At 34.6% G+C, this 12,157-nt stretch overlaps 1 long non-coding RNA gene across 4 annotated transcripts in view; it reads left to right on the forward strand.

Moving 5' to 3' along the window:
• Positions 1–12,157, forward strand: part of LOC132028039 (uncharacterized) — a 440,338-nt gene that overhangs the window by 392,788 nt on the left and 35,393 nt on the right. Inside the window, exon 5 of one of the 4 annotated variants that reach the window (XR_009407335.1) lies at positions 11,885–11,925. The exons of the other annotated variants lie outside the window; for them this stretch is intronic. This is a non-coding gene — a long non-coding RNA (uncharacterized LOC132028039). The remainder of the gene's footprint in view (positions 1–11,884; positions 11,926–12,157) is intronic. 4 annotated transcript variants of the gene reach the window in all.

Consider the following 12,157-nt stretch of genomic DNA (forward strand, 5'->3'; position numbering starts at 1 on the left):
GTGGTCCATATACACTATGGAGTATTATGCCTCCATCAGAAAGGACGAATACCCAACTTTTGTAGCAACATGGACGGGACTGGAAGAGATTATGCTGAGTGAAATCAGTCAAGCAGAGAGAGTCAATTATCATATGGTTTCACTTATTTGTGGAGCATAACAAATATCATGGAGGACATGGGGAGTTAGAGAGGAGAAGGGAGTTGGGGGAAATTGGAAGGGGAGGTGAATCATGAGAGACTATGGACTCTGAAAAGCAATCTGAGGGTTTTGAAGGGGTGGGGGGTGGGAGGTTGGGGTACCAGGTGGGGGGTATCATAGAGGGCACAGATTGCATGGAGCACTGGGTGTGGTGAAAAAATAATGAATACTGTTATGCTGAAAATAAAAAATAAATTTAAAAAATTAATTAATTAATTTAAAAAATGAGTGGGGCTTTTAGCTACAACTAACTTTTTTCATTTAGAAAAATTCATAAAATTAAGAAAATAATAGGGAAGTTATTGCATTAGTCAAGCACAGGTATTAATCAAACACACTAACACATTTAATTGGGTAACTGCTAATGTTATTGACACCTTAAACTAAAATAGCTACTTACTAATTAGGGACTTAAGAAATAATGGGCAACATAAAATGTTTTCATAAGTAAGATTAAATATTTATTAAATAAAGTATTCATGAAGATGAATGAGGCAGCCCAGTAGTCAAATGTAAAGTCCACCCAGGATCTGTCATAGAACTCAAGAATTGACCCTTATATAAGAGTTAGGGTTTTGGAATTCACACTGGATGCAAAATTACAAAAATTTGCTGTTGAAATGCAAACTACTTATTTTTGTGTTGCTATAAAATATAATATTAGAATTATTTATTGTAAATTATGGATAACTGCAAGCTGTAGGAAAACCTGCTTAATGATTAGGAATACATCTATTTGAACACATCTGGAGTTGGAGAAGTTTATAATCCCAAAAGAAATCAGTTCATTTGCCCAGTACTTGAAGCCACAGGTTAGGATTTTATAGAAAATATAAATAAATAGTACTCCTCAACCCAAAGATCTCAGGATGCTTTTCTCTGAAGTTTATGAGTATCTATTCAAATTCAGTAAAGATTGTAGTTCAATTTAGGTTAAAAATAATGGAAGGAAGAAAAGGCAGGAAGGGAGGGAAGAAGAAAGCATCCTTTTTTTATGTTAAAATAGGTGATGTTCTGAGGTATTGGTATATTCTATTTATTGAATTGGGTGGGCTTTCACAGGTGTGCTCAATTTACAATAATATATTGAGGTATCTCTTTATGATTTGTGCATTTTTTTTGTATTCGTACCATACTTTGAACAAAAAAGGACCTCTGTGGAATTTAAATTGTTGAAGTTCAGAGATCACATTGCCAGTCAAAGTCAAGTCGATGAGGTAGATCTTCTGTATAATTCAGTAGATGTGAAAAGTACCATGACCTCAAAAATTATTAAGTCTCATTTTTACTCTTTGAGATTCATAGATGAAAAGTCCAACATGAATAAGATAATGAGTCTATAAAGCTTCTCTGGTGGCTTAATGAATTCAAGGAGAGAAAGGACATTTCACAGTTACTATTACTAAAATATTAATGCTAATATTTAATCAAGAACAGCAGATTTTCCCCCATAGTTTCCAATTTCTATCGATTATATTGATGAGGTGCTGACTTTCCATCATGACTGGATACAACGTGTCTATATTGTTGCCCAAACGTATTCACTTCTTGACTCTGAATAAACATGGAAGGATATTAAAGTGAAGGCTACAATATGGGAATGAAGGCTACTGTACTTACAGATATGCAGATAGAATAGAGCTACAAAAGTCCACATAGAAAATTTGAATATGAAGTAATAACTATAATTATGAACTTGATGCCTCTTGTGAAAGGCTTTATGAATTTTCATTTTATCTCCTTTCAGAACCACTTAACTTAAATATAATTTAGATTAAAGCCAGCTATGATGTATCATAGTCATTTTCAGGGGCATATCTCTAGCACACTTTTAATGGAGGGCAGGGGAGAAATTATTTTCTTCATAATTTACAGTGACTTGTACCAAGAATCTGCTTGGATAATCCAACAGGCTACTTGTGAACTTAAGTAACTAATAGCTGAGTGTCATAATCTTACTAAGGCAGTTAGGATCATTTAACCTTTTTTTACAGAGTTGTAAATTGAGAGTTCTGGAAGACAAGTAACATTACAGCTCCCAAAACAAAGCTGCTGCTTCTATGGTCTACTCCTTGGCACCTCCTTCTGCATATTTTCTGTTAGGTAATGGAATATTTAGCTTCTTAATCTGTAGGTTTGAATCCCAGAGACATCTTTGATTCTTTATTCCTCAAACTGCATATTTCAGTTGTATAAAAATTATGAATAAAAAATAAAGCCACATAAAAACAAAGAAATCACAGATACATTAGGGAAAAGAACACAGATCTTAGAATGGGAAAAGCCTTTTTAAGCATAACATGAAATATTATAAATTAAAAGACTATAAGATTTTTGACTATAAAAATTAAAATGTAGGATTGCCTGGGTGGCTCAGTCAGTTAAACCCTCCATCAGGTTCTGGGCTAGTGCAGAGTCTGCTTATTCTTCTCTCCCTCTCCACTCAAATAAATGAACAAATTAAAAATAAAATCTAAATAAAATGTAAAAAAAAAAAAAAGAAAATGAATTTTTTTTGTATAGCAAAAATATCATATAAAAGTCAAGACAGAGATAAACCAGGACAATATTACTAAAAAGTAAAGAACTAATTTTACTAATAAAAAAAAGCCCTCAAAATCAATTAAAGGTAAAATTCTGATAAAAATAGTCAAAAGATACATACTAGACTGTTAAGGGAATAGGAGATATATGTTGACAATTTATATAGACAATATAGCCAACAGAAGTGCTTGGTATCACAAGTAAAGAAAGACAATGAGACCTCGGGTTTCATCTATCATATGGAATTAACTGGCAGTACAGTTTTGGGGAAATTGAGGGGGAAGAAGCCTTACTACTTAAAGTATAATGTGTTAACATTTTAAAATTAGATTAAAATATTGTTGTTGTGGGGCGCCTGGTTGGTTCTGTCTGTTAAGCCTCCAACTCTTGATTTCAGCTCAGGTCATGAGTTTGACCCCTCTGTCCGGCTACTTAAGATTCTCTCTCCCTGTCCCTCTCCCCCAAGCCCCGCCTCCAAAATAAATGTTGATGTTGTTTTTGTCCCAATAAACAATTCTAGAGTATCCAAAGGAAAAGATTTATCTATTTATTTATCTATTTATTATCACAAACAACAAATATGTTATTATAATAGAGAAAAGGTGACAACTACCCAAATGTCTAATAGTGCAAAGTGAAAAGACATAAAAATGAAATACCTCTTACCAAGTTTTACAAAGCTGTGTATTCTGCACCCGCTCATTGCTTCTGCTTTATGCCACTGTCTGCTCATTAAACACTGTCCTTTCAAACTTTATGTCTGTTTATTTATTTATTTATGTATGTGTGTATGTATGTGTTTCCTTTTATTTCCCCAGAAATATTTTCTCATTCAATCCAACTCTCTCATCTCTGCCTAGTAAATTCAATTTCATTTAGCTCTCACTACCTTCTATCCTATGCCCGCCTCTTCTGAGCATCCGTAGTAATTTGGGAATGCTCATTCCCATTGTTCTTCCATATATTTCTCTGTTGTATTTCCAGTTTAATCAAAGCAAATCTGTATCTGAATTCCTGGGTTGTATCCCTAGTAGTTGTTGTGACTAACACCTTTTAGGTATTTAATAAATGCTCACTGAATTAACTTTGTGAATTACTTTGTGTCTATACGATAGACTACAATTCATCCATTATAATTATGTCATAAAGTATTTGATGACTTAAATGATAGTTCATGACTTAGATATAACCAAAAGCAATAATCCTTTTACCTAGTACTAGTACCTAGTACTTAATTTTTTCATTCAATTGTAGTGGACACGATGTTACATTGGTTTCAGGTATCCAACATAGTTATTCCACAATTCTTCATGTTAGGCAATACTCACCAGTGTAGTCCCCGTCTGTCACCATATGATATGTTACAATACCATTGACTATATTCCCTATGTTGTACCTTTCACTCCCATGACATACATTACCTAACAATAAGCCTGTAATTCCCACTCCCCTTTGCCCATTTGGCTCATACCTCCACCCTCTTTTCATCTGGTAAACCCCAATTTGTTCTCTTTATTTATAGATCTGGTTTTGCCTGTTTGGCTTGTTTTATATTTTAGATTCTAGATATAAGTGAAATCACAAGGTATTCATCTTTCTCTGCATGAGTTCACTTAGCATAATACCCTCTAGATCCATCCATGTTGTTCTAAATTGCAAGAGCTTGTTCTTTTTTATGGCTGAGTAATATTTCATGGTGTGTGTGTGTGTGTGTGTGTGTGTGACATCTTCTTTGTCATTTTATCCATTGATAGACTCATAGGTGGCTTCCATATCGTGGCTATTGTAAATATTGCTGCAGTAAAAAAAGAGATACATATATCTTTTCAAATTACTGTTTCTGTCTTTTTCTCCACATTCTTGCCAAGGCTGGTTATTTCTTTTCATTTTGATACTAACCATTCTGTCAGATACAATGTGATAGCTCACTGTGGTATCAATACATATTTCCCTGATGATTAATGATACTGAGCATCCTTTCATTTATCTGTTGCTGGTCTATATGTCTTCTTTGGAAAATTGTCTATTCATGTTCTCTGCTCATTTTCCAACTGGATTACTTATGGATTTTTGGGTGTGTGTATCTGTTCAGTTATAGGAGTTACTCTTATATTTTTGTTCAGGAAGTTGCCTTTTTGTTTATTGATGGTTTTCTTCACTGTGAAAGAGCTGTTTTTTTTTTTTTTTAATTTTTGTATAGTCCCAATAGTTTATTTTTGGGTTTGTTCCCTTTGCCTGAGAGAAATATCTAGAAAGATGTTCCTGAGGACACCATCAAGGAGATTGCTGCTCCATTACCCTCCCATACACTTAAGAATTACCCTTAATTCTTACCTCTCAAGACCACTCTCTGCTTTGAGATTATAAGGCCTAACAATAACTGTAAATTAGGATACTGCTATGTCAATGATTCCCAGAAGCTCACGACTTCCAGATATTTCATAATACCTTGGATTCCAATATATTTAAAGCTCTTAATACTACTCTTTTTTTGTTTGTTTTTGAATACCATCTTCTTCCATTCTATAACTTCTTTAATCCTTACACTGTGCTCTTTAACAGCCAAAATCAGTAATTAGTGAACTCCTCTATAATTTTGCTGTTCTTCTGTCTTCTTGCTCTAATAAAAACCTGCCTTTTCCTCAATTAACTGTTTTCTTGAAACCTTCTCAAGTTTATGTTCCTCCCATATCTCTCCTACTATTGGACCCAAAGTAAAAGAGATAAACTGACTGTTTCCTCATTAGCATTTAGAGGTTATCTTTCTTCCCTTCTCCCAGAAATCTTCAGCCCTGAATGTCATGTCACCAGATCCTATAATCTAATAACCCCTTAGTCATATACTAACCTGAAGCCATACCCCATCAGACATTGAGGATTTTATCTCCTGTCTTACTTCAATGTTAATTTTTTCCTACAGTCATAATCAAGATATTATAAAACCTGTGATACAATTTTTAAATAATTTTTAAGCCTAGTTGCCATTATTTGCAGGTGTACAACATAGTGATTCAGTGATTCATACCTTATAAAATGCTCTCACAGTAAGTATAGTGACCAACTCTTCCAACCAAAGTTACTACAATATTATAGATTCTATTCCCTATTATGTGCTTTCATCCCCGTGACCTGACTTATTTTAAAACTGGAAGTTTATACCTCCTAATTCCCTTTGCCTGTTTCACCTATCCTCTCATCCCAGAAGACAGTCACCTGTTTTTGTTCTCTGTATTTACAAGTCTGTTTCTGTTTGGCTTTTGTTGAATTTTGATAGTTTGTTCATTTTTTTAGATAAAACATATAAATAAATCATGGTATTTGTCTTTCTCTGTCTGATTTATTTCATTTAGTATAATACACTCTTGTGTTTATCCATGTTGTCACAAATGACAAATCTCATTATTTTTATGGCTGAGTAATATTCCACTATGTGTGTATGCTACCTCTTCTTTAATCATCTGTTAATGAATACTTAGGTTGCTCCGTATCTTGGCTATTGTAAATAATGCTGCAATAAACATAAGAGGTACTTACTTACCTCTTTTTTTACAATTATTAATTTCATTTTCTTTGGGTAAATACCCAGAAATAAAATTATTAGATTATATAATATTTTTAATTCTTGAGGTACTTCCCTACTGTTTTATAGTGCCTTCTCCAATTAAAATTTTTATCAACAGTGCATGAAGATACCCTATTCTCCACATCTGTGGCAACTTTTGTTATTTCCTATCTTTTTTGATATTAGAAATTGTGATTGGTATGAAGTATTATCTCTTTGTGATTTGAATTTGTGTTCCCTGGTGATCTGGTGATGTTGACCAAATTTGCATGTATCTATTGGCCATCTGTAGGTCATCTTTAGAAAAATGTTCACTCAGGTTCTTTGACCATTTTTAATCAGATTATTTGTTTTGTTTCCTGTTGAGTTGGATGGATTTTTTATATTTATTATATATTAACTTTTTATCAGATGTATCATTTTCAAATATATTCCATCCAGTTGGCTGCCTTTTCATTTTGATGATTTTGTTTCATGATTTTTTGATATATGAAAGCATTTATTATGTTCAAAAGATAAATTTATATATTACACATGAAAAGCTTACAAAGCTCAACTTTGCAGGACAGCTTCGTACAATGTAAAGTTAAAATTACAATGAATGTACAACATTGCATAGTATAAGCTCCTGTCTTAGAACAAGATAATGACCATTCTTTAGGATTAAAATAAGATTCAGTAGTAGTCCTCTCTGTAGCTACAGAGAGGAATAGCACAGATACTTTTATTTTTTTCCCACTTTGAAGTTATAAATTTCATCATAGACTAAAAAGCTTTTTAGTTTGATGTAATCCCTGCCTGTTGATGCTTTTGTTTTCCTTACTGGAGGAGACAGATCTGGAAAAATAGTGCTAAGGCTGATGTCCACTAGTATACTAGGCTTTTGTCTAGAAGTTTTATGATTTCATGTCCTTCATTTAGGTCTTTACCCATCTTATTTTTGGATCTGGTGTAAGAAAGTAGTCCACATTCTCTCTTTGCATGTATTAGTGCAATTTTCCCAACACCTTTTATTGAAGAGACTGTCTTTTTTCCATTGTATATTTTTGTTTTCTCTGTCATATAGGAGTAATTGCTTATATATGCATGGGTTTATGATGAGTCTGGCCTAAGGTTTATCAACTTTGTTTATCTCTTCAAAGCACAGCTTTTAGTTTTATTAGTTCTTTCCATTGCTTTTCTTTCTTTTCTTTCTTTTTTTTTTTTTTTTGTTGTTGTTGTTCTCCATTTATTTCCACTCGGATTGTTATTACTGTTCCTTCTAATAACTTTGAACTTACTGTCAGAGTAGATTGTTTATTTGGGATTCTTCGTGTTTGTAAGGTAGGACTGAATCAGTATAAACTTCCCTCTTAGAATTACTTTTACTGCATCACAAAGATTTTTTTAACCACTGCTTTCCATTCTTACTTTTCTCTAGGTTTTTTTGTTTTGTTTTGCTTTTTTCCTTCTTGATCTCTTGATTGACTCATTGGCTGTTTAGAAGCACATTGTTCAGCCTCCACATATTTCTGCAGGTTTTTTCCCCCATTATTTTTTCTTGTGATTGATTTTTTTTAGTTGCTACTCTTGTGGTTGGAAAAAATGCTTGGTACAATTTCAGTCTTCTTAAATTTGTTGAGACTTGTTTGTGACCTAATACAAGATACATCCTAGAAAATATTCCATGTGCACTTGAAAAGAAGTGTATTTAGTTGTTTTCGGATGAAATGTCCTGTATGTAGCTGTTAAGTCTAACTGGTCTAACGTGTCATTGTAACCCTACCTTTTCATACTGCTTTTCTGTCTGGATGAAATAACCATTAGCGTAAGAGGAGGGTCAAAGTCCCCTACTGCTGTTGGATTAATGTCAACCTTTTCCTTTATAATTGTAAATACTTGCTTATTACATTTTATTTCTGTGTTCCTCTGCTATGTGCATGGATATTTACAGTTGTTCTACTCTCTTGTTGAGTTGTTCCTTTTATCATTATTTAATACTCCTCCTTGTCTTTTTCAGTCTTGTTTTAAAGTGTAACATTTCTGATATAAGCATTACTACCCTGGGTTATTTTTCCCTTCATTTGCATGGACTATCTTTTTCCATCTCTTCACTTTCAGCCTGTATGCTTCCTTAGTTCTGAAGTGAGTCTCTTGTAGACAGCATATAGATTTTTTAAAATCCTTTTAGTCACCTTATGCTTTTAAATGGAGCATTTATTCCACTTACATTTAAAGTAATTTCTGATAGGTATGTACCTATTGCCATTCTGTCAATTGTTTTCTAGTTGTGTTTGTAGTTCTCCGTTTCTTTTTCCTTTAGCTCTCTTCCCTTATGATTTGATGACTTTCTTTTAGTGTTATACTTGGATTCCTCTCTCTCTACTTTTTGTGCACTATTATAGGTTTTTGGTTTTTGGTTACCTTGAAGCTCATATATAACATCCTATGTATATAGCTGTCTATAATAAGTCAGTAGTAGCTTAAGTTCAAACACATTCTAGAAGTACTTCATGAAGTATTCTAAAATACTTCATTTTTACTCCTCCCTCCACATTGTGTGTGTGTGTGTGTATGTATATATATATATATATACACATACATACATATATATGAATGATATAATATTTTCTTTTTATTTTGTGTATCCCTTGACTAGTTTCTGCAGATAAAGTTGATTTTACTACCATTGTCTTTTAAACTCCTTTCTAGCTTCATTAGTGATATATCTACTACCTTTAGTGTATGTTTGCTTTTTGCTAGTGTTTTTTTTTTCCTTTTGTAATTTTCTTTCTTCTAGTTATTCTAGACTTTTTCACTTAAAGAAGTGCCTAGTATTTCCTGTAAGCCTGGCTTAGTGGTGACGAACCCCTTTAACTTTTGTTTCTCTGAGTAACTTTTTAGCTCTCCTTTTTTTCTGAATGATAGCATGACTGGCTAAGGTGTTCTTGGATGTACCTTTTTCTCTTTTCAGCATTTTCAGTATATCATACCCTCCTTTCTGGCCTGTAAAGTTTTTGCAGAAAAATGGATTTATGTTTACCTACTACACAACTGTTCCTTTTCTCATATTGCTTTTAAGATCCTCTCTTTATGTTTAGTTTTGCCATTTTCGTTATTTTTTGGCTTGGTGTGGGCCTCCTTCAGCTCAGTTTTCTTGGAGCCCTTCCTAGACCTGCATATCTTTTTTCATTCTTCAGGTTAGGGAACATATCAGCTATTCTTTTTTTCAAATAAGGTTTTTGTCCCTTTCTCTCCCCTGGGATTCCTCTATTGAAAATGTTAGTATGCTTAATGTCACTAGAGAGGTTAAGCATATGCTTGTTTTTAAAAAATTCTTTTTTCTTTCTGCAGTTCAGCTTAGTTGCTCTCTGCTAGACTTATTCCAGATCACTGATCCATTTTACTGAATTCTCTAATCTGTCATTGATTCCCCTATGAGGTGTTTTTCATTTTAGGTACTGTATTCTTTTTTTAAAAAAAATTATTTATTTGAGTGAGGGAGAGTGAGCATGAGTAGATAGGAAGGGTAGGGGGAGAAGCAGACTCCCTGCTGAGCAGGAGCCCCATGTGGGACTGGATCCCAGGATCCTGGGATCATGACCTGAGAAGAAGGCACATGTTTATAACCAACTGAGCCACTCAGGTGTCACTCATTTTAGGTGTTATATTCTTGATACCTGAGTGGTTCTTTTTAATATTTTCTTTCTCTTTGTTGAAGTTCCCACTGAGTCAATCTACTCTTCCTTCAAGTCTGATGAGCACCTTCATGACCATTAACTTCAACTCTTTTTTTTTTTTTTAATTTTTTATTTTTTATAAACATATATTTTTATCCCCAGGGGTACAGGTCTGTGAATCACCAGGTTTACACACTTCACAGCACTCACCAAATCACATACCCTCCCCAATGTCCATAATCCCACCCCCTTCTCCCAAACCCCCTCCCCCCGGCAACCCTCAGTTTGTTTTGTGAGATTAAGAGTCACTTATGGTTTGTCTCCCTCCCAATCCCATCTTGTTTCATTTATTCTTCTTCTACCCACTTAAGCCTCCATGTTGCATCACCACTTCCTCATATCAGGGAGATCATATGATAGTTGTCTTTCTCTGCTTGACTTATTTCGCTAAGCATGATACGCTCTAGTTCCATCCATGTTGTTGCAAATGGCAAGATTTCATTTCTTTTGATGGCTGCATAGTATTCCATTGTGTATATATACCACATCTTCTTGATCCATTCATCTGTTGATGGACATCTAGGTTCTTTCCATAGTTTGGCTATTGTGGACATTGCTGCTATAAACATTCGGGTGCATGTGTCCCTTTGGATCACTACATTTGTATCTTTAGGGTAAATACCCAATAGTGCAATTGCTGGGTCATAGGGCAGTTCTATTTTCAACATTTTGAGGAACCTCCATGCTGTTTTCCAGAGTGGCTGCACCAGCTTGCATTCCCACCAACAGTGTAGGAGGGTTCCCCTTTCTCTGCATCCTCGCCAGCATCTGTCATTTCCTGACTTGTTGATTTTAGCCATTCTGACTGGTGTGAGGTGATATCTCATTGTGGTTTTGATTTGTATTTCCCTGATGCCGAGTGATATGGAGCACTTTTTCATGTGTCTGTTTGCCATCTGGATGTCTTCTTTGCAGAAATGTCTGTTCATGTCTTCTGCCCATTTCTTGATTGGATTATTTGTTCTTTGGGTGTTGAGTTTACTAAGTTCTTTATAGATTCTGGACACTAGTCCTTTATCTGATATGTCGTTTGCAAATATCTTCTCCCATTCTGTCAGTTGTCTTTTGATTTTGTTAACTGTTTCCTTTGCTGTGCAAAAGCTTTTGATCTTGATGAAATCCCAGTAGTTCATTTTTTCCCTTGCTTCCCTTGCCTTTTGCGTTGTTCCTAGGAAGATGTTGCTGCGGCAGAGGTCGAAGAGGTTGCTGCCCGTGTTCTCCTCAAGGATTTTGATGGATTCCTTTCGTACATTGAGGTCCTTCATCCATTTTGAGTCTATTTTTGTGTGTGGTGTAAGGAAATGGTCCAATTTCATTTTTCTGCATGTGGCTGTCCAATTTTTCCAGCACCATTTATTGAAAAGGCTGTCTTTTTTCCATTGGACATTCTTTCCTGCTTTGTCGAAGATTAGTTGACCATAGATTTGAGGGTCTATTTCTGGGCTCTCTATTCTGTTCCATTGATCTATGTGTCTGTTTTTGTGCCAGTACCATGCTGTCTTGATGATGACAGCTTTGTAATAGAGCTTGAAGTCCGGAATTGTGATGCCACCAACGTTGGCTTTCTTTTTCAATATCCCTTTGGCTATTCGAGGTCTTTTCTGGTTCAACTCTTGATCAAGTAGATTGCCTGTCTGTTTTATCTCTTTTTTCTGGGAAATTGTCTTATTTTTTTCATTTGGAACATAGTTTTTGGTCTCTTCATTTTGTCTGACTCATTGTGTTTCTTTGGGGGTAGGTAAATTGACTACACATTCTATTCTCAAAGGAGTGGCCTTACATAAAAAGTATTTTCTGTTCCACAACTAAGTGAAACAATATGGTAATTGACTTTTTCTGCTTGACTTATTTCACTCAGGTAAACAATGAGTCTTGGAATGGTACATCAAAAACTTTATGGTGAGTAACATAAAATAATAAGAATAAGAATAAGAATAAGAATAAAAATATCTTGTGGTAACCAATATTACAGTCTCCTCCTATTAGTGGAACCAGGTGCTCCAGGCATGCCCTCTGTTACTTGTGTCTACCCTCCTGTTGTGGCTGGACTGCAAGTGATATGCATACACTAGTGACCACAACTTGTCCCTAGAATGGGTGGCTGAGAGGCTCAACTTCAGCTTGCAGTGAG

Source organism: Mustela nigripes, chromosome 12 (genome assembly GCF_022355385.1).
Source record: "Mustela nigripes isolate SB6536 chromosome 12, MUSNIG.SB6536, whole genome shotgun sequence".
Lineage (NCBI taxonomy): Eukaryota > Metazoa > Chordata > Mammalia > Carnivora > Mustelidae > Mustela > Mustela nigripes.